The sequence below is a fragment of the Acromyrmex echinatior genome, unplaced genomic scaffold, assembly GCF_024713525.1.
Source record: "Acromyrmex echinatior isolate Ae372 unplaced genomic scaffold, ASM2471352v2 Scaffold20, whole genome shotgun sequence".
Lineage (NCBI taxonomy): Eukaryota > Metazoa > Arthropoda > Insecta > Hymenoptera > Formicidae > Acromyrmex > Acromyrmex echinatior.
In genome coordinates this window covers 1,491,366-1,514,564 of record NW_028259054.1, presented here as the reverse complement: position 1 = coordinate 1,514,564, position 23,199 = coordinate 1,491,366, and the positions used below count along the sequence as shown (strand labels likewise).

The 23,199-nt window shown below is 34.3% G+C and overlaps 2 protein-coding genes, 1 long non-coding RNA gene and 1 pseudogene across 9 annotated transcripts in view; 1 reads left to right on the top strand and 3 right to left on the bottom strand.

Moving 5' to 3' along the window:
- The window catches only part of LOC147906605 (uncharacterized), an 83,024-nt gene that overhangs the window by 5,223 nt on the left and 54,602 nt on the right, over nt 1–23,199 (top strand). Inside the window, exons 2-3 of one of the 6 annotated variants that reach the window (XR_015548349.1) lie at nt 5,166–5,261; nt 5,447–8,141. The exons of 2 other annotated variants lie outside the window; for them this stretch is intronic. The gene's annotated coding sequence lies outside the window, so the exon portion shown is untranslated. Of the gene's footprint in view, nt 1–4,990; nt 8,142–23,199 lie in introns of those variants that run through there. 3 more of the 6 variants (XR_015548348.1, XR_015548347.1, XR_015548346.1) reach the window with 3 other exon arrangements.
- The window catches only part of LOC105146162 (uncharacterized), a 49,525-nt gene that overhangs the window by 20,649 nt on the left and 5,677 nt on the right, over nt 1–23,199 (bottom strand). The window lies entirely within an intron of this gene.
- On the bottom strand, nt 8,766–12,949 carry LOC147906608 (uncharacterized; annotated as a pseudogene).
- On the bottom strand, nt 14,966–22,402 carry LOC105146161 (uncharacterized). Its single transcript, XR_015548353.1, has 4 exons — nt 19,026–22,402; nt 18,879–18,947; nt 18,328–18,640; nt 14,966–16,913 (listed from the first exon to the last, which is right to left on the bottom strand). It is a non-coding gene; the product is annotated as an uncharacterized LOC105146161 (long non-coding RNA).

Below are 23,199 nucleotides of genomic sequence, written 5' to 3'. Positions count from 1 at the left end.
TATGATTCTTGTGTGAATTTATACACTACGTATATGTAGAAACGCGCGCCAAAATGATTTTTCGGTCTTGAAAACGCTAACTCTATTAAATTATCGCATCACGAGTTAAATTGATTAGCAATTTAACAAATTTTTGATTCGCATTTTCGAAACGATCTTAATAATGTTGAATGACATATTAAAATCTGTAAATAATTAATTCTTATTGCGAAAAATATTACCTCGGCCGGGAGTCGAACCCGAATCTCTTGCATTCCGTGCGTACGTCCTAAGCCTTTAGACTATCGAGGCCTTAGTAATATTCTTCGCAATAATTGACATATATATTGAAGGAACAACATCTCTTTAGGTGACGTAAATAAACAATATAGTATATTATAGGACCCTCAGGAATCAAAGCCTTAAGTTCTATAGTTTGTGTTCTATAGTTGTTTAAGTTCAGCGTCAATTATTGATATCAAATCTTTTATATAAATATCTAATAATTTACCTAATAATTGACCTCAAAAAATATATTTTCATTTTGTACGAAATTTGAAGAGAGCCAAAATTGATTAAAGTCTACTACAGCACCTCCCAATTTTTCGTTTACTTTAATCCTATAAAAGGATTTTTGTTTCCGTTCAGTAGATTCGGAGATTTATATCGATCTGCAATGTCCCGACAAATTGGACATTACAGTATCCATTTAATACGGAATAATTTTGAAAATAACATTAAAAATATCAATTTAATACATTTTTTAAATTCTTTAAAATGGTGTAATTTTTACTAATAACTATTAAATAATTATAAATAAAATTAAATTAAAGGACTCTTTCAAATAATAAAAATATCAAAAAAATAGAAGGACAAATTAGAGTCAAATTCAAACATAGACGTATGTAATAATTGTTTAAAGTTTTAACATTTTAATGAATCGATATGAAATATAAATTTGGTATGAACCTTACATACATTGTATTACATTGTATTACATGTTTCGGCATCGTAATTGTGTCATTATCAGATGTTATAAATTCAGTGAGCAAAAACGCAGTAAAAAAATCAGGTGTATTTTAAATATTAGGTGTTGGAATTAATTCGTAGCGTTTTTTAATGAAAGAATGTTATTTATTTCACATGAGCATTAAAAAATACATTAATGAAAGTACTTCCCATCACTTGTAAAACGCTACGAATTAATTCCAACACCTAATAGTTACAATTAAGTCATTAAACGGTATAAAAGACGCAGTGAAATATTCATATGAAAAATATATCCGTATCTTATGTGAATTCGATGTAACATCATAGGGTGAAAACGAAATTGCTCGCAATCGGTTGAACGACCGATTGATAGAGAATTTTCACGATGCTCTATTAAGATATAATCTAGGTACAGATCAGCAAACAATCTCATTACTCTATTGAATCTTACTGTTATCCCTTAGTAGAAAAATATTACTGAACACTACTACTGCTATAATACTTTTATATACTTTTCTACAATGGTATAATATGCGCGTTTCGACAAGATACAAATTCAGGAAACAAGTATGCATCACACAAATTAACTAATAATAACTCTAAGGTCTAAGGGCGCTCGTATGGAATACAAGAGATCCGGATTCAAGTCTCGGCCGAGGTAATATTTTCGCAATAAATTTATTAACATCTTTATAATATGATGCTTGATGGTAGCATCAAATTATTAAATTTAACTCGCGATTATTAGAGTAGTTTTAATTGCGTTTATAGTCCAGAAAAACAATTCAGCGTGTGCAGTTCTAAAAAGACTATAATAAAAATGATATATGTGCAAGTACATATATAGTGTATATTAGTAATTCAAGATTGAATTATTTAAAGCAATGAAGATCCAGCTTCGACCATAATAGGCATTTTTCTAGTATTAATTGTGTTTGTTACATATGTGGTCTAAAATAAAAATTCTTAACATTGTTTAATAATAACTCTATTTAAAAAAAAGCACTTTCGGAGACTCTATAAGCACACTCCGATCGAACTGAGAATAAGTGACGGATTTCATTTATATATGCCTCTTTATAGGGATCGGCGTCATTTTTTCCTTATGGAAATTCATCTTGTGACAGTACTGCATACTACGCTGCTTGATTGGCGTAGTGTACGTATGCTTATAGCGTACGTATACTCTGCCAGCAGCAAGAATCGTCTAGAATTATAATATATCCGCTCGATTTCATCTTTAATTATCGTCAAGAAGAGAATTCATAATCTCATGAAATAAGAAATGGAATCTCGAGTCCACTCAAATAATATGATCCTGGTAAAACTTCATGGTTTGCAGTTTCATACATCCTTCTATTACTGAGAAATTTAAACAATTTATTAGTAAATACTCTAAAGAGATTTCATAGCACCAATAAATTACAAAAATTTATCAAAGTCAAAAAGACCCTCGCTCCCGCTCTGCCAAGATGTTTACAAGATCAATTGCTTAGACTATGATATTACATATATGGGACAAACGAGTAGACAATTAAAAATGAGAATTGCCGAACATCGCAACCATATCAGGTGGAATACGTCTATCCACTCTGTGATAACCGAACACAGGTTGCAATAGAGACACGAATTTGATTGGGACATCATAATTCTAGACGAAGAACCGGCTATAATAAATGCCTAATCTCAGAAATGTTAAATATTAAAAACAGAAAAACAGCCTTAATTTGCAGATAGATATGGAAGAACTTCATAAAGCGTACCGATAATAAACAATTATGACTTTGCAGTGCTAAGATCATGTTTTATATATTGAAACATATTAGTATCAGACTGTCACAGCAATCACAATATAAATTTATACTTTAATCTTTAACTTTTTGACTAATAGTTTTATAAATTTATAATTATATTATTTTATATTAAAAATAATAAAAAGGCTCTGTACTTATAACAATAGGTAGTATAAAAGAAGGGCAAAGAGCCAATAACCCATAAATAGCCCATTATATAACCTATCATTGTTTCTGCATAACATCATTATAGATTCTATATCAGAGACTCCTAGTTTTATAAAAAATAGTTTTGACTTAATTTATGAACTTAAGAATGTTAAACTGGAACCAGATTATATGTTTCCTTGGATGTGGTATCTCTATTTACTAATATACCTATAGATTTGGCATCTGATAGTGTTGGAAGGTGGGATGCTATATCCAAGAAGATTAAAATTCCTTTGGACGAATTTTTGATTGCCTTTCGGATGATTTTAAATTCTACGGTTTTTATTTTTAATAAAAAAATATATAAGCAAATATTTGGGACTCCCATGAATTCACCCTAGTCATCTGTTGTTGCAAATATGGTTATGCAGGACTTTGAAAAAATGGCTATCAGAATGCTGCCTTGTCGACTGCTATTTTATTATCGATACGTTGATGATATTATCTTAGCTGCTCCGTCTGAGAGTGTTGATGATATTTTGGATATTTTTAATTCGTTGCACACTAGATTGCAGTTCACATGAAGATTGGCCTTGATGGAAAAATAAGTTTTTTAGATACGATGTTGATTATTGAAGAACGGAATCTTATTTTTGATATATATCGTAAAGCAACTTTTTTCGGTAGATTTCTTAATTTCCATTCACACCATCCACTTTGTCATAAAAGAGGTGTAATTTATGAAGTTGTGGATAAGATTTTTTTACAGAATGGGTATTCGTTACGTTTTATTTTTTCGACTATTCATAATAGAATCAAATATCATATTAATAAGATTAATAATTTGAATAAGAATAAGGATGACACTGAAAGATTTTTTACGATTCCATATATTAATATCCGATATCCGAAAGATTTATACCTATTGTTAATATGTTTAATTGTAAATTGGCTTTTACTATTCCTAACACATTAAAAAGTTTCATAAAGAGAGGAAAGGATGATTTAGAACACGTTCAGAATCAAAATGTGGTCTACAGAATATCTTGTGACTGTGATGTCAGTTATGTTGGCCAAACTAAAAGACAATTAAAGACCAGATTACATGAACATGTTTCTGATATCAATATAAGTTCAAAATCTCCATCAGTGATTTCCAACCATCGTATTAAGGAGAATAATAACTTTAAATGGGATAAAGTGGAAATATTAGATGTAAAGCCTTCATATAATAAAAGGTTGATATCTGAAATGGTCCACATTAAAAAACAGAAGCATGGGATAAATAAACAAAATGATACGGAGTCTTTGCCGGAATTGTATTCTGACATTATATTGGGTCATCTAAAAAGTGTCCGCGGTACTTTGTCACTAGATATATGACCATCAACACACATCTAGTGACAAAAAACTGCGGATACTTTTTAGATGACTCAATACATTCTCTTTCTCCTTCCTAACATCTTCTCTCTTTTTTTCCCCTATTTTTCCGTTTTTCATTCTCAATAATGTTTTTCTGCTTGACATTTCGTTATTTGACATCATGTAAGTCAGATACTTGTTACCTTTGCGAATTGCTTATAAAATAAATAACTTATAAAATAAAAAGATTATTATATTGTACTACGAAATGGACTACAGTCTATATTTTTTTCTCGTTGTGTATTATTGGACTCTTAACAGATTTACTAAAGTACATTATCATATTACTAATTTTTATGTAATTAATATTAATTCTTTTTGTTCATGGTTACTTTTCCAGAATTTTCTTATGACTTTGTTAATTCTTGATAAAAATGACTCGCAACGTATTACTCAGAAAGAAAAAATTTTATATTAAGGAATTGTAAGACCATGTACGGATTTTTAATTTAGAACGATGTTTATATTATTGTAAGATTGCATTGAAAATGACTCGATTGGAGTCGAAACGTTTGTTTATTTTAATTGTTTTGTATTAATTTTGCTTATTTAAATTAAAATTCTTTGTACGTTATTGGCTCTTTGCCCTTCTTTTATACTACCTATTATATTATTTTAATTTTTAACTAATAGTTTTAATAATTTCATATAAGTAGTATATGGGCAGCCATGGGGCGTCAAAACAAACTCCCTCCCTCCGGCGCCGTGAGCGTGGCCTAGACCGGTCTGTCTGGAAAAAAGGCGCGCTCTGATTGGTCAAGGAGTGAAATGTGGGAGTAATAGAATAATTAAATGGTGTGTTCTAATTGATTCGCCTTATACTTGATAAAGATCTGATTGGTTCGCACCGTACCTACTCACGAAGTGATTGGAGAAGGGAGTGGTAGAGGACATCTGACAAAATGGCGGGTAAAGTCAGAAAAAATGGTGAGTAGAGATTAAGACTGTAACGTTTTTTTTTTATGATGGCAAAGTACGAACATCGGGCATGAATAGCGAACGGTTTTATCACGATCATTTTTTTTTATTGGCGCGACACAATGTCTTCGACATGTTGGCGTTATAGTGAGTATTTTTTACTTATAAGATCTTTTAAAAATTTTCGATTCTAGGAGGACTCTTACTTTTATTCGGAAGAAAAGGAGGAGATAAAACAGGGACGAACATATTCAACTGGCGCGACGTTTTCGAGTATTACTCTAAAAAAATTCTTTCTATATTTTATGTATTTAATGCAATTATCTAAGTCTGCAATATGAGAAAAAATATATTTATTATAAATAAGGATGGAGATAGGAGCAAGAAACAAGCAAGTTTACAAGTTTACAAGCATTTACAAGTTTAAAATGTTTATTTAAAAAAGATATTACATGAAATAGTTATTTTACTTTCTTAAAAGAGTACTCGTTTGAATATAACGAAATACAGCATGAGAATTTATGAATTTATGTTTACAATAAAGAAAAATTTTATGAAGTACGATTGGTCATTTCGCTTACAATCAGAGGTAAACAGAAGAAACTGGTTAAGATTATAGCTGCTATACATAAAATGTAGAAATACACAGAAAATATACAGCAGTATTGTGCACAAGTTTGAGAAAGTATTCCTTGTAGTGTTATCGTATTCCAGCAATACATGGAGTTTTGTCGAAGTCGTAAAAGGAATCTTGGATCTAAGGGCAGCAAGCTATCGAAATACGATCCTATTTCGTGTTTGTCGATGTAGAAGGCCAGTGTTGGCTAGGTCGATCGTAATTGTCTGTGTTATCAACCGACAATAGCAGTCAACCTCGTCCACACTCTCGACAGTCGATCGGCAGACCTTCGCATGTCGGATATTGAGATGATGTAATGCGTTTAAAACTTTCAGCGAATTCATTTCTCGTCATCGGAGAGCGTGAGAGGTTTTGTGTAAATTCAAAATGCTCTTTTGCCGGCGTGTGCGATATGGAATTCCCAAAAATGCTCGACGTTTGTGAGACGTTAGTGTTAGCTTTATTTCTATCAGTTGACGAGTCGAATTTTGGAAGACCTTTTTTCTCTTCGTCTGTCGCTTTGTCCTCACTCTGGTTCGCCTTTTCTGTCACGACATTTTTCTTCCACTTTAATGTTGCGGATGATACCATGTTTCTGATTTTTAAATTGAATTGAAAAATTCTCGCTGTCTGTTTTTTCGCTCTCGACGTTACTCTTGCTCCAATTTTCTGAGGGAAGGTTATCGTAACTTGAATTGCTGCTATTTCGTGTAGTTAGCCAACGTTTCAATTTGTAAGCGTTGCGTAAGGCGCAATGTGATTCGACGTTGATTCGAAATCCGTGATGTGTGCAGTATTGTCCACGATCTTCGAAATCTGATAGATTTTTGAAAGTCGGAGAAATTTCTTCCAGATTATATACGTTTTTGAAGAGTAGATAACGTACTTAGATAACGTTCTCTTATCCTCTAGTATAGGATGCGTATTGTGTAATGTCTCGCAAATGTATCATAAAATTTTTAAGATTGATATCTCCGTCGAACTGTAATTCGATTCTGTGATAATTTCGTGTAAGCCAGTTGTTTTCTCATCTTACTCTCTCGGGTAAATCGTCAAATGAATAAGGTGTCATAATCCAGTGTCCGGTGATTGTTGCATTAATCGCTAGAACCGTAACTTCTTTCTCGGAATAAAATTTTTTTCGACATTGCGAAAATATATGTCAATGACTATATCCATCATGATATTCGAATTTTCGCTACTCTTTTTACGTCATGTTGACGTCGGAGCAAGACTGAAGTTTTTTCGTCATCTTCTTCAATTAGATGAGAAAAAAAATGTGTAGTGGGGGAAAATAATTTTCTCGCGGAAGCCAAAGGACTAATCGGACAAGTCGACAATGACTTGATGCGAAGAGTCAAAACGTTATCAAACTCGACATAGACGATATAATTAATAATTACGGAAAGCTTTTTCGAATCTCACTTCTAATCGTAAGCTTCCGTGTTTCATGAGATTCCAATGTCCTGCGCAATTAGCGGATAGATCTGGAGTAAGATCAAAAGCGAGTGTGTAGCAGCGAAGAGTGTAGCCGTTGGCGTAATCGTCTCTACTGATAGAATTATAATACCTCCGTTCAGAAAGTGAATGCCGGTTCCCAAGAATAATGTGTGACACGCTTCAAGTCAGAGCGACTCGTCTTTCGAAAAATTTGGCTGTAACGGACTACTGGAAATTTGCATGCCATCGACATACAGCAAAAAGAAATTTATTCCATAATTTTTTAAATTAAACGGATTCAATTTTCTATTGCCATTAAACACCTTGTGTTGACAAAGCTGATATATGACTATTATTCGTTTCGGTCGCTGTCCGAAGCGAATGTTGCATTATCGACCCACGAAGCCGGCATGTATCGTTAATGTTTTAACTTCGACTCTCATAAGAGGATACATAGCGATAGTTTTATTCAGCATTCTAACGTGTGCGATTAGCACACGCGGGTTTGTTTTTACTCTTCTTACGAGTAGATTGACGTCAAGAATGCGTGTTTTTGATATCATTTTACTCTTTATAAGGCAAAATGAATCTTTCGAGCGTACGATTGTCATTCTAACTTTCACTCCGTTAATTAAAAATTTATTTTGATTAAAAACGTCGCAGTGAAGGTGACCAATGAGATCTAGCTCATGATTTCCTTGAATGTATTGCGCGTGTCTTTCGAGCGCTGTATTTGGATTTGAATCTAACGTGTCGTCCATTGGGGATATCCGCGTCCCATAAGCAAAAAATTAGGTGAAAAGTTTTTGCGGGTGAAGCATAATTTAATAACGCCTCGATGTACGCACGGTACGCATAAGTGTTGTTCAGTGGCAATATGAGCTTTTGATTGAAATATACATCGATTTGGTTGAATATGGAATGCAGTAAATGATTTATGGGTCCTACTTTTGCCACTTCGTCGGTCTTTGCGACCGATATGCTCTCCTCGCTTCTACGCATATGCGAAAGCTCAACATGGTGTGAGGTCCAGATAGTCTTCTCCATGTCCGGGTATGACCAATTCTGTGGACGAGTCGTCCACGAGCAAAGTTGCAAGTTTGTAATAAATTCATTGCGAACTCTTAATACTGATTTGTGTAGGAGGCAGAGAGAAGAGATCGAGTTCGCTCTTTATATTAGGTGTTGGAATTAATTCGTAGCGTTTTACAAGTGATGGGAAGTACTTTCATTAATGTATTTTTTAATGCTCATGTGAAATAAATAACATTCTTTCATTAAAAACGCTACGAATTAATTCCAACACCTAATACATTCGCTTGAATGGGTATGAAGATAGGACATGCTTTTTTTCCAGTCACGAATTCCTATCTCAATTAAAAGAATATATCGGATACATCGCGTTTCTTGACTCGATACGGATGGTTTTTTAGTTTTTCTTCCTGCAGCACGAATTTTCTTTTTATTCTTTGTCACTTTTTTGCTCTTCTTCCCTGTGGTACTTCTCGATAATTTTCTTTTGTCCGCCCGATGTTGCTTACAATGCACGTTATGTCTATCTCGACCACAAAGTGGAAACTGAAGCGCCGCGGATTTTGCGGATGTTTTATATCCTAATCTCCTTATCAGGAAACTTATTTTTTCTTTGATTTTTCTTTTCAGATTACCCCTCGATTCCGCGAGCCGACTTTTGACCGCTTCCTTTAACGGCATATTATTTTTGACATCTTCTATCACGTTAATTTCTGTGCGTAAAGCTTCTTTTCCAACAGCACACGCACCTTTATTTAAGTAAGATAATATTTTTCTAAATAGTCCGCCGAGAAAGCTTCCGATTCTATGTTCGCGTTAATAGAGTGAACCGATGAAAACACGAGTGGAATTCCACTTCGGCTATCAGTGTCGCGCGCGTCAAATAAAATACTCCTCATATTCTATCGCGAGTTTCTAACTATAGACTGGCACTATCGACACACTCGCGTACACGAAAGAAAGTTATTGCTTACGTTTAAAGTGCAGTGTCACTGTTAGCGTACCGAATTCGAATGGAATTTTATTTATTGAGATGATCTCTTATATCTATTTCGATCGTTCTGAAATTCGTTCGTTGCAATAGAATATAATTTGGAAATGAGAAATGCTTCACCAAATTTGCACCAAATGCGTAATTATGACTGCGTATCTCGATCAGTACTATTCTGAGAAGAAGAGTACACACATAACCTGTTATATAAAGTGCACAAATATCACAATATACGAACATTTTATCGGGGATAGCTCGCCACAAACTATATGGTTCGCTATTTCAGTAATCGACTGTATATCATTATCCCGTCTTCTTATTGAATCCGTGAATAAGAAAAGTTTTCTCTTCAGTTTCATTGGAATTAGGTTTACGTATCATAAACTTGAAATAAAATTAATGCTTACTGGAAATTGCTACTGAGAAACCTAGTATTCGTAGAAGATTATCGGAAAAGTTTATATCTATGAATTTGTCTGCTAAATCTCGCAGTTTGTACACGTAAAGATTTCGCCAATCGAGAACACGGTAAATTTGTTGAAATATTTCCTCGTTCCGCTTAGCCTCGTAACTTTTCTTGAAAGCACCTTTCACTCTATTGATATGAACAAGATCTTCGGCGCGATATTTAATCTTTCCCTTCCGTTTCTTTAACATTTCGTCTTTCCAACGACGTGCTATATTTTCACGAACGATACGTGCGTTACTACCGCAGGCTGCATTCTCGTGGACGAATGACGCGTATAAGCGCGTACAATGTGCTCTAAAACATCGATGTAGCGTCGCGTATTTTTATGTATGAAATAACGCTACATTCGCTCCTTCAGTGTTCTGTTGAAGCGCTCGATGATAACGGCTTTAATGTCTGGATTGCGCGTTACTCGAAAACGAATGTCGTTTTCTTTAAGAAATTTCTGCATTAGTTGCGCGACAAATTCTTTACCCTTATCCATTTGTAAGTATACGGGTACTCGTCCTTCGCTTTTCATAAGTACACATTGAAAAGTTTTTATTACGCTATTACTCGTTTTTTGTCACATAATGGTAAAACATAATTTCTACCCAGACGTACTTTTACTTAGTACATCGATAATTACTAACAGATAAGAATAGCCGTCATTGTAACTTTTTAGATTTCGAAGTTCGATCAAATCTGCCTCCCACACATCATCAATGTTTGTTATGCTGTAATGCAATCGAAATGCGAAAATTTTCTGTGCAATGGCCAGTGCAATGTGTACGCGATTTTGCGAACCAGTGTATGACTTCTGCCCATGAGAAATTCGGTTTAACTGCACGAGTTAGATTATCCACCGCCAAATAGTCCGCATAATGCGACGGATCATAGTGTAGTTTTTCAAACATCAATGTTATCTTAGTTTTTTCAACCGAATAACCGATTTTTTTCCTTTTTTAAAAATATAACAGTTTTTTGTGTACAAGAAAAAAATCAACGAATTTTCCTCGTCTAATTCTTGTTCGTAATTTTTACGTTTTTCTCTTTCGTGCTCTCGATATAATCGACGCGAAACTCACACGAGATCGAAGTTTTACAGTAACACCGTGCGTGGACAATAATCTTTTATTTCTTACCAGTGCAGAAGGTATATTTAACTTACGAATAATCGTGCAAACTGATTTCTACCCACTGCTTTCACAGTTTTTCTCTCGTGCATCGCATCATTTATTAAGTGATATTCGAATCTTTCACGTTACCATCTATAATCACAATTTCATGTTCATCCGAACTAATTCTATCAGGCACAGCTTTTCAAAATAAATGTTTCAAAGTGTGAATGCTTTCGATACGCTTTCCATTATTTCTTCAATACTTTTCATCATATGATTATGCTCGCTCGAAATTTCGAAATTTTTCGTAATAATATTGGTGTTACTCATGAAATGTGGTAATGATAGTATATCGGATGTTTGCGTAAGAGCGTGAAAAACGCCATCGTTCGTTATCATCGGAGGCATCTCGTGTCAGCATTGTCTTCTGCATTTTTGTTTTCGTTACGTACGTCTTTCTGCCTTCGCGTTTCTTGGATAAATCGCAGGTATCGCCATAATGCCTCTCGGTACATGTTCCACCTCTCACTTTCGTCACGCAGCCAGACGGAATTAAGAATACGACTCATCTCCGCATCGAGTCGTATTAGATGAGTTCCGGTGGTTTGCGTTGTATTAGGTGTAGTAAAAAGAAATCCATTATTTTTTCAATAGATGGCTTTAGTAATCTGTATCACGCGTAGACAAGATACAAATTACTAAAGCCATCTATTGGAAAAATAATGGATTTCTTTTTACTACACCTAATATTATTAGTGCTCGCGGTGTTATCCGAATTTTCCGGTACTGCGATTTCTTTTGATTCTATGTCAACGAATGATGTCGGATTCTGACGTAGCTGATGATGCATTCTCTCTAGATTTTTTCCATCAAAATTAAAACCATTTTTTTAGCCCTTTCCATAGTATTTTATCCCTTCTATTTCGTTCCTTCGATAATTAGTGATAATAAAGTCAATAATATATATCCGATAATATAAGGTAAAAATCCACCTCGCTGCACCAATAGTTTTCTTTTATCCTTCCAATTACTACTACTTACTACTTTTGCAACGACGCGACGCAGAGCCTTTTTGTATTTGGTTAACCAACTTTTTTTACACCGTTCGAGCGAGACGTTACCTTTGAGTGTATTAAAAACATACAACGAACTAGTTTTTCGTCAGCGTTACGTAAAAAGGTTGTGTGTTGATTTTTGTTTAAATGATAAAGCGCTGTGAGGAGACAGGCGTTTCTCGAATGTGTGATGATTTACGTCTCTCTGTGCGATTTCTTGTCACCCACCTTCATCGCAAGAAAAATCTACGACTGACATGTGCAATTATCCGTACTCAACTTTTATACGAATCCATTGGAAAATGATCTACCCGGGACGTATACGTAATGGATTGTATCCTCAAAAAATACACGCTCGAAATCGATACTCGTCCGAGGTTGATTGTATCAGATCGAGCAACAAACATCCGTAAGGCCTCGATGTGGCGTCATAGTTTGCTTCTTCTAAGAATTTTGGATCGTCGGGATAGACTTCACGCGCTAAATGATGAATTTGAATGCAACGTCGATTTTTGAAAACGACGATATAATTCGCGTTAAGTGATATATCATACTGACCACGTTCCTGATGGAAGAGGTTTTGCGAGATAAGAATAAGATTCTTGTAATGACTGCCTTTGATAAAAAGATCCACGATCGCATCGCATGACGACGATTTTCTCATAAGATCGTAGATCTTATCACTAATTTCAGGGAAAGTGGATCGTTCGAATAATCTTCCGGACGGGATAATCTCTCGAAATTCAATTATGTTCTTCTTCGTTTTAATATTGCTGCATTTCCAACACTGTTCTTCAAGTTCTTTTACACATGTGTCGTATTGTAATTGACGATAGGCTTCTTGCCATTCCGCATAATAAAACAAAATTATCTCGAAACACACATCGGACATGAGAGATAAATGCCAGAGAAAAGCCTTCACAAAGATCGTCTTTCCGCAACCGGCCGGTCCGCAGATGATCGACTAGGAATGTTTCCAGCGCATGTTCATTTTATGAAATGAATGATCGATCTTCGTGCGCGACTTCAAAAGCAAAAAGAAAAAACGTCACTTAATTTTTAGGATACGCGAAAGGAAATAATTTTAGAAGGGATAAGCTGACCAACGCGACGGTAGGGCCCCTCCACGCGGCGCACGAGCGCTCGCGTCAACGTAGCGTGAGCTTGTCAGCGAAGAGTACCACGGCTAGCGAAAAGCTGGTCTCACCGCGGTATGACGCACATAAGTTTATTTTCGCGCGTCAAAAAAAGCTCGATCAATGTATATTTCTATCGTTAAGCGAACGCGTGGCACCGCCGCCGATAAACTTACTGATGCGACTATTGCGATACCACAGTGAGGGAAAAGAAATTTTGCAGAAATCGGAAAGATTAGTTAGAATTATATAATAAATTATATAATATATTATATATAATATATAATATACAATATAATAAAGAATTATATAAAAAAATCACCTTTTCTTGTTTTCTTCAAAATATTTTTTATTCTTTTATTAAATTATATATACTTACTTTTTTTAAAAAAAGAGGAAGAGAGGAAAGAAAAATAATACAGGGTCTCAGACCACCTGTCCATCCTTTTTATCTCCACAGGATAAGATCCAATCAAAAATATGTTCAAACCAAAGTTGTGAGGTTTAAAAAGATCTATGTATTGATCATATCAGTTTGACCTTGGGTGGCTTAGTCAAGGTCAGAGTAAGGTTACCGGACCAAGATTAGGTCAGATCGAGGGCAACCTCCACTCGGTACACCTTGGGTTATGCTAATGCCGGCAGTACTGTAACTTTTAATCTTCATAACTCGAAATTTATTTAATCAAAAAATACTTTATTATAGGATTTTGGAAAGCATTTAAAATCGGCTATTAGATTCTAGGATAAAAAGTAGGATGTTTTATTTCAAAAAATCGTTGTGACCTTGATCTGACCTTGGCAAAGCCACCCAAGGTCAAACTGATATGATCAATAAATAGATCTAATCCCACAACTTTGGTTTGAACATATTTTTGATTGGATCTTATCCTATGGAGATAAAAAATGTGGACGGATGGTCTAAGAGATACCCTGTACAATTTTAATTTTTTTATAGTTGATTATATTTTTGCTAATTCTTATATAAAAAATTCAATTATTCAGAAATAATATTTACATTTTTATATTACAATTAAATATTTACATTTTTATATTTTTACATGTTTACATTAAGAGGATATTCTACTATGTCGGATCAAAAAAATCGATTTTTTTTATCGCATTTTTGGAAAATTGATAGTCTTGAAAATATATTACTAAAGCTGTTCACAGAAATAATATACAATAACTGAGTTATTCATTCTTTACTAAAATGATCGATTAATAATGAAATCGACATCGAATACAGTATTTTTCAATCGCGTTAACATAATATCACGGAAACTAAGCGTCTGATCAACTTGAATTTTTGCATGTCCATTTAATACCTGTTCTTTTATTACTGGAACTACGAAATTTAATTTACGATTATTCCATTTTATTATAAAAAAAAACGAAACACATTTATAGGCGAGAATCAATACCATTTTACAAAACATTATCATTTCAACAATTTTCAATTTATTTCTTATATTTTAGTTCCAGTAATAGTGTAACTCTTACAATTTAATAATTTCTTTGGTTTTTTTATTTCAGGCTACTGAACTAACGGAATGATGTCAAAAAAAAATTTTTCATACTTTTTGCAAAAAAAAATTTTTATTAGAATTGTATTAAATGATTTAAGGGGATATTCTACTTTGTAAGAATAAAAATTACATGTTATTTACATCTTGCGTATTTTTTTGTATGATACATATGGACACAAAAAAATAATTTTTAAGTACCTATTTTATACAAATAAAATTCCAAAAAGTTTCATATTAATATATTAATTCATTTCTTTTAAAAAAATTCCTAAATAACATGTAATTTTTATCCTTACAAAGTAGAATATCCCCTTAAATCATTTAATACAATTCGAATAAAAATTTTTTTTTGCAAAAGATATTTATATTTTATTATTTACAAAAAACTTTAAATTCAAATTTTTTTTTCATAATACTTAAATACTATGCAAATAGGTGGAAAACTCGCGAACTTAAAATAAGTGAGAGAAAGCCGAGAAAAAGAAGAAGTCGTTATTCTCTTCTGAAACCATACGAAAGGGAATAACGATTATTAATAAATTTGCGTTTTACCAATACCGGTTCGCACGTCTTTGTTTCGTTTCGCATTACGATTTTGTGAAACGCGGTGCGAAACGGATTGTGCTAAAATACAAATTTATCGTTGCCATTTCTTCTTCTTCTTCTTCTTCTTTTTCATCTTGCCTTTCTCATTATCCATTATTAATTTTCTAATACTATTAAAATTTATAATTTGAGAGTTCTTATAATTTAATGTTATTCCTTTAACTTTACAAATCTCATGCCGATGACCTTCCGGTGTACAAACGATGTAGAATTTCGGGCTTCCGGACACAAATGACTTGATAAAACTGTTCCGTCCGTAATTTTTGAGTTTGTCCGTCAAATTTCCCGTACGCGACTCGTACTCGTTCGGTTCGCCTCTGCTTACGTAAATACACGAGTCTGTATCGCAATAAAACGCGACTACCTAATTTCTCTATATATTCATTTAATATCATTCGCGCTTGTGACATCGTCTATGCCGCGATTACAGAGTTGGTTTGCGAAGAAGGCGCAACCGTCTTTTTGCGTAGTCGCCACAAAACATATGTTATCTCGTCGTTGACAGACAATATATTGGTTATTTTGTGCTCTGAATTCTTGAGCAACATTGCCAAACGTTCATATTTTTTGATGATCTCTGTATTAGGCAAATTGGTTCTCTGTGGAAATTGGTCTGTGGAATTTGGTCAAATTTATCCCCCCAGAAAGAATTCAAGCAGAGCTTCGCGACCGAAAACCAGGATTTCGGATGATATTATTTCTATCGAGAACGATACAGTTTCTTCATATTCCCGAAGGTATCGTTCCTTTCTCTCGTCATTTAGGCATTCGCTCGGACATCCACTTCCTGCTTTAATTTTAAAAAACTGTTGATGTATCATCAAATAAACCATCTTATCGTACAAAGAAGTATCGAACCATGTGACTTTAAATTGCCATATTTTGCTCACACTCGTCATGAGATAACCTTTTTCAAGAGCTTTGCGCAATTCGCAGGATACTTGCACCCATGAATTCACAATCGAGAGCGTAAGTGTACTCGGCCTGCGAGAACGTTTCGCAGCAACTACGACACAGTCCGAACAACAATTTGCCTTGTATGTAGTACGGGAGTACAGGCTGAAAAAGATCGCGCAGAGGAAATACTATGCACCGAATGATACTCTTGACATTAAATCGAAATCAAAATTCGGAGCTACACCAATTAGCTCCGAACACTGTTCTCTGATATACATGTAAATCGTAAGTTGGCCTAATGGAAAAGTAGCCGTTTTCAATACGTACGGATACAGAGAACATACGTCCATATAACGTATTTTCTCCGTACCCGTAACTTCGTATCGGGTTGCGATATTTTCCGTGCGATCACCAAAGAATGCCTCGTGAGGATCAAGAGGAGGGTTGATTAGTATCGGATAGTTTTCAAGGAAATTGTGCATCTCGCGATTCTCGCGCTTTTCTCGTGCGAATTCACACTTCCTCCCTATATCACCCTATATCACCTATATCTACATTATCGAAGATGCCATGTCATTCCGAAGGTTCGTTCGTATCGGGCGTCAATTGTATCTTCGCATGATGCCTCGGACGGAAGTTTCCTTTCACAATTGATTTGGTAACAGTTGGGACAACCATGCCAAAAATAACCGTGAAATTGTAACACATAACGTAACGTCTCGTTCACCGATTCAATTTCATAATATCCGTCGACGGGCGTATCGGTAGTTCGATATTTGGCCTCAACCTGCATGGATTATAGAATGTCCGAGCTCATGCCCCATCCACACTAACCACTGTAGTGCTTTGTGTGAGTGATTATCTTTATATACGAGGACAAATCAATAAGTACCCGTGTTTCAAGACAGACGACGTTGCTGATGCAAGTTGGCATTACCATCGTGTACTATCATCTTTTAAACGACGCCATACAAAATTTCAGAGTGATTCATGCAATAGTCTTGATTTGACAGCAATTCATAGTGAGCGTGTTTGATGTTTTTCGATACAATGGAAAAAGAGCAATATCGATCCGTGATTCATTTCTTATTTTTGGATGAAAAAACGTGCGAAGAAATAAAAACGAAGTTGGATGCCATCTATGGGAACTCTTCACCATCTATAACAACCGTCAGATATTGGTTCAACGAATTCAAACGTGGTCGTTCGTCTGTTTTTGATGAGGAGCGCCCAGGCGCCTGGCAGACGTGGTTACTGAGGAAATTGTTGAAAAAGTTCACGATATGATTCTCGCTGATCGTCGAACGAAAGTGCATGAAGTAGCAGAGACCGTAGGCGTGTCATACGGAACGGCATTCAATATTGTATGATAACTTGAATGAAAAAGCCGCGATTGCTCACGGTGGACAACAAGCGGATGCGGTTATCAATTTCAAAGCAATATTTGGAGCTGTTCAAGCGCAATTCGAACGAGTTTTTGCGTCGAGTCATAACCGTTGATGAAACATGGATTCATTGCTACACACCGGAGACCAAGCAATAGTCAAAACAGTGGACCTTACCCGGCGAACGTGTTCCGAAGAAGATTAAGACGATCCCATTGACCGGAAAAGTGATGTTTTTTGGAATGCGCAAGGCGTAATCTTCATCGATTACATAAGGAAAGGAAAAACTATCATGGGGGCAATACTGCATGTTGACTTATTGAGCCGATTCGATGTTGAATTGAAGAAAAAACGTCCCCATTTGGCGAAAAAAAAAGTGTTGTTCCATCAGGACAATGCTCACTCCTCCGCAGTCGCCAGAACCAAATTGATCGAATTGCGCTACGAATTGCTGCCGCATCCGTATTCTTCGGATTTAGCTCCCTGTGACTTCTTGTTTCCAAACTTGAAAAAATAGCTCGGTGGAAAGAAATTTACGTCGAATGAGGAGATCATCGCCGAAACAGAGGCCTATTTTGCAGAATTCGACAAATCATATTTTTCTGAGGGGTTAAAAAAATGGCAGAAGTGTTGAGAAAAGTGTATCCTCCTAAAAAGGGATTACGTTGAAAAATAAAAAAAATTTTTGTAAAAAGCTTGCGTCTTCATTACTAACGGGTACTTATTGATTTGCCCTCGTATGTATAATAATAAAAATAACTTCTGCTTAAGTATCCCAACAAACAAATTTAAAGTAAAAAGTAAAAATATTATTACCTTCACTTTCAAGAGGTGCGTAATATCTATTTTTTTCTTCTTCCTCTATTGCTTCCTGAGTTACTTCTTCCTCGTCACGTATTTCCTCCTCCTCTTCATTATCGTTATTGTCATCAACGTTATCCAACATTTGCGTTGTCCTCCTCCTCATTATCAGCAACATTATCATTGGCATTATTATCATCATCATTGACACCATCATCGACATTGTCATTGTCAATGTTTTCATTGTCCTCCTCCTCCTCCTCTTTTTCTCCTGACTCCACTTCTTCTTCCTGCGTTAGTCCCTCCTGCTCTTCTTCGATTTCCTACGCTAAAAAATAATTTTTGTTATTATTAATATTTTTGAACTCTGTATATAACTAATTGTCTATATTGACTAGATTTTTTTTTTTTAAGAATTTACACGTTATGGAAAGACCAGTGCTTGAATCAAATCAAATGGTCTCAAATCACCGTTTCAATAATCGTTGTCAATAATAAAATTGATTTTATCACGTTACATCTATATTATATGAACTAGATTTCTCGGTTATTTATAAAATACTTACCAATTACAATGACAGGAACGTCACGCGGAGACGAAACATTATTTTCCTCCTGTTCAATTCGTGCTCTTCCTAGAAAAAAAATGAAATATTTTAATAATCAAGATTTCTATAAACGTTTAATTAATATTTATTTCCCCTAAAACTTACTGATACTTCTTCCCCTTCTTCTTTCACGAGATGATGTCACTTTAAACTAAGTCGTCTTACTACTGGACGCCACCTGCGATACAGTATCACATGTTCTATAATACAATCCGATTCTATGTAATAAATATTATAATTTAATTATAAAATAAACTTTTAATGTGCTAATATATATTCGATTTTATTTTAGAAATTATTACTGCTTACCTCTTAGTCTAGTTTCACTTAAAGTCAGTTATGTGACCTCCCGAGTCCTCCTTATGACCAAAACACTCGCGTATTTATAGATGACGAGCGATTATATTTTTCAGTCTCTCATCATCACAGCAATGTCCCAGTTTGTGTATAATACACACTAATGTAAAGCATTCACCCATGACATTTCCGAAAATTGAATAATTTTTTTCATCATTATCTGACAACATTGCCAACAACTAAATTTTTATTCAAGTTGTTAGCAACGACAAAAAATTTGGTGAGTAACTTGCGAAGTTTCATTTTTTAAATATGAAATTAAAAACGACTCGTCAATAGTCAACATAAAATTAATCCACTTCAGAGTCTGAACGCAGGACTAAATTTTAGCTTAATCAATGCGTGCTATTTATACTTGTAGCGATATTCATAAAATTCCTCTCCAAAAAGAATCAGTAAAAATTTCTTCTCTTTTTCCCTTCATTGGCTGATATATTTTAACAATTTTGGTAATTGGCCGCATTCTTTATTCGAAGTGATTTTCTCGTAAAATTTTAGAGAAGTAGAAGATGACAAAAATTTTCTAATTATGACCAACTTCATATCTGATCTAACTCCGTTTCTCTCTCATAAAAATTATCTCGAAAAATCTTCTTATTTATCCTAATAAAACCTTTAGTTCTCGTTTTCATTATTATCAGAAATGTTTTTGTCATACTATAAAATTTTCATTATTACGGTGAATCTCACGTTTTAAATTTTTCTTCTGTTTTTTTTTGTATCTTCTTACTTGAAAGGATTCTCACGCAATATTAGTCTACGACTGATAAACAATAAATCTTTCAACAAAAAAAAAATACAATTTTAATGGAAATTCCTATATCTCGCTTAATCAACAATATCATTTCGTTTTTGTTAGTTTTCCCTTTTTCAGGATTTGCTTCGTCATGAGGAAGACATTGATGAATTTTCTAAAAAAAAAGTAATAAACCCAATCGTAAATTTATTTTAAATCGAAGACGCTTCATAAATTTCTTCTTGTACTATTTCTTATTTAGTAGAAACTACTCCCAAGCTAAAGCAATTCTTTTTCCTTATGGTTTATTGCGAAAAAATTTTCTCTTTTCAGCTGGTCAAATTCATTCCACTGTCATTTTATAAAAAAAAGCAGAAGAGGAATCATAAAACATTCCTTTTCGTTCTCGTTTTATCTCATTTCTCTTCCTTCCTGACTTCTGTGGTGTATAGATTATTTTAAATTTTTAAGAAAAATTAAGAGAAAGTTTGTTTTTTCATTTTTTCATCTGTGCGCGTAATAATTTTATTACGTAGCGTCGAACAGGGAAGCGATGTCGACGATACTATCGAAAATCCGTTTCATTCGAGTCTCGTCTTCCGCAGCTTCGTTAACAAGCAAGTATGTGCTTCTTATGTTTTTGATTGCCATCAATCATCTGAATTTGGTATTACTGTGGTGTGAGAACAATGACTAGTCCAAAAAATACTAATAATTCGGACATAAGAATGTATTCTATCCTCGATTCTTTCAAGATACGTAACGACGAGAGAAGAAAGTCGATTTCATATACTGTTAACAATAACGTATGGTCTTAACAATTCTTATACATAGACGATTCATGTAGGATTGCAAGGAACAAACGAAGGAATCTTCATACCTCTTGTAAAATTGAGCGGACACAATGCGGACTTATTTCGACATCGACTGCTGGTAACAGTTTCAAGATCACATCATTCATGAACGAGTATTTAAGCAGCGATAACAGAGTAAAACTAACTTTGTTGTCATAAAAAATATCACCATCACTTTACCACATCTTACGGGACAAAATCAATATTACTAGCGTATAAAGAAGACGAGAAAAATTTTAATGGAAATCTTCAAAAAGGAGAGGACGCGCACGATTCAACTCCACGAAGAAACAAATAACCTACGCAGTGGCAATTGTAATGCAGAAAACTACCTTCCTCGAACAAAAGTAAAGCATTGTAAAATGCATCGATGCACGTTTAAAACAATTAAAATCTTTATCTGATAATGTTAACAAGTGTGCGCTATATTTAATTCAAGAAATCGAATTGAAACTATCTACAATTTTATCAATCAGGAAATTATAAAATTAATGTTGCAAGATAATTACGAAGATATGCAGCGTAATGTACGTACACAAATTAACGGCTTAATTTTTCTTGATATGTATTTCAATATAATAATTTTGGAATTAACTTCATTAAAATATAACAAAGTTTTTCATATAATTCTCTCGAAGTGAGAATCTTTCGTTTAATTTTTCTAAAAACTTTTTTAGTTTATTCTCATGCTACGTATTTCTTCTTCTTTGAAAAAAGAATTTGTTTCAATAAATACATTTTTGTATAACATAAACCTCGTTTCTTAATCATTCATACCCTGCAATAACCAATTTCTTTTTCTACATATTTACATATTATAGGTATAACATAGACTTTTAAGTAAAGCACAAGAAATACAATATTGTTAAAATCTTTGTTATACATCATAAAAATCATATTCTCACTCGAATCGAGTCATCACACCGGAGACAACGCGTCGCGTCAGTTGAACATGTTTGTTCCTGTTTTACCTCCCATTTTTCCTAGCAAAAGTAAGACTCTCCTAGACTCTCAAATCTCATCTCTCATAAATAAAAAACATTCACTAAAACGCCAACACGTCGGAGACATTGTGTCACGCCAACAAAAGAATGATAAAACCGTCATAAAATTCCGCTATTCATGCCCGATGTACTTTGCCATCACGACAAAAAATGTTACAGTCCCAATTTCTATTCACCATTTTTTCTGATTTTACCCTCCATTTTGTCAGAAGTTCTCTACTACCTCCTTCTCCAATCATCTCGTGGGTAATACGATGCGAACCAATCAAATCTTTGTCAAGTATAGGACGAATCAATCAGAATACATCATTTAATTACCATATTACTCACCCTTCTACCAATCAGAATGCGCCTTTTTTTCAGACCCATCTAAGCCATGCCTACGGCGCCGGAGGAAGACATGAAGGAAATTTATTTTGACTCATGGCTGCTCATATACTACTCATATACAGAGTGTCTCTTAAGATGGGTCGGGGCCACATTGGGGACGGAGAATGGATCAAAGGAAACAAAAAATTCTTATATCATTTTGAGATACTCGCTGTAGTTTTTGAATTAAAAAAAAAAATGTCTAAGCTAATATAAGCCGCGCCGCGCGAATTCGTAGGATGGCCCACACTCGAGCGGCGACGAAGCGCTTTTTCCCTCTCTTTGCGCGCCGCTGCTGCTGCCGCTCGAGTGTGGGCCGTCCTACGAATTCGCGCGGCGCGGCTTAACTGCATATTGGCTTAGACATTTCCTTTTTTAATTCGAAAACTACAGCGAGTATTTCAAAATGGTATAAGAATTTTTTGTTCCCTTTGATCCATTCTCCACCCCCAATGTGGCCCCGATCCATCTTAAGAGATACCCTGTATATTTATTGACCTCATAATCATAGTGACTGATATAAGCAACTTGACACTCATCTTTACTCAGTAAACGCGAAGTATAGCTACGACATAATCTCGAAATAACACGTAATATAACAGAATGTCATATTGTTGTAATATTAATGTAACATATTCTTATATAGTTACGAAATAATTATTATATAACTGTTGCATTATTTTGATATGTATTTGTTACAGTAAAGTAACGGCAATATAATTTTAATGTAACACATTTATACAACAGATGTTATATTGAAGGTAGCTAATCGTTATATTATGTATATATTATGTATATTTATAAAGTTTATATATTATTATTATATTCGCATTATATAACAGTTGCGCTCGGCATTTATTTGTAATTAGGCAATAACAAATTTAATACTTATATGAAAACATGCATTTTATACAAAGTACACAGTTTCTGATAGATTGAAATTTCTTATTCTCTATTCC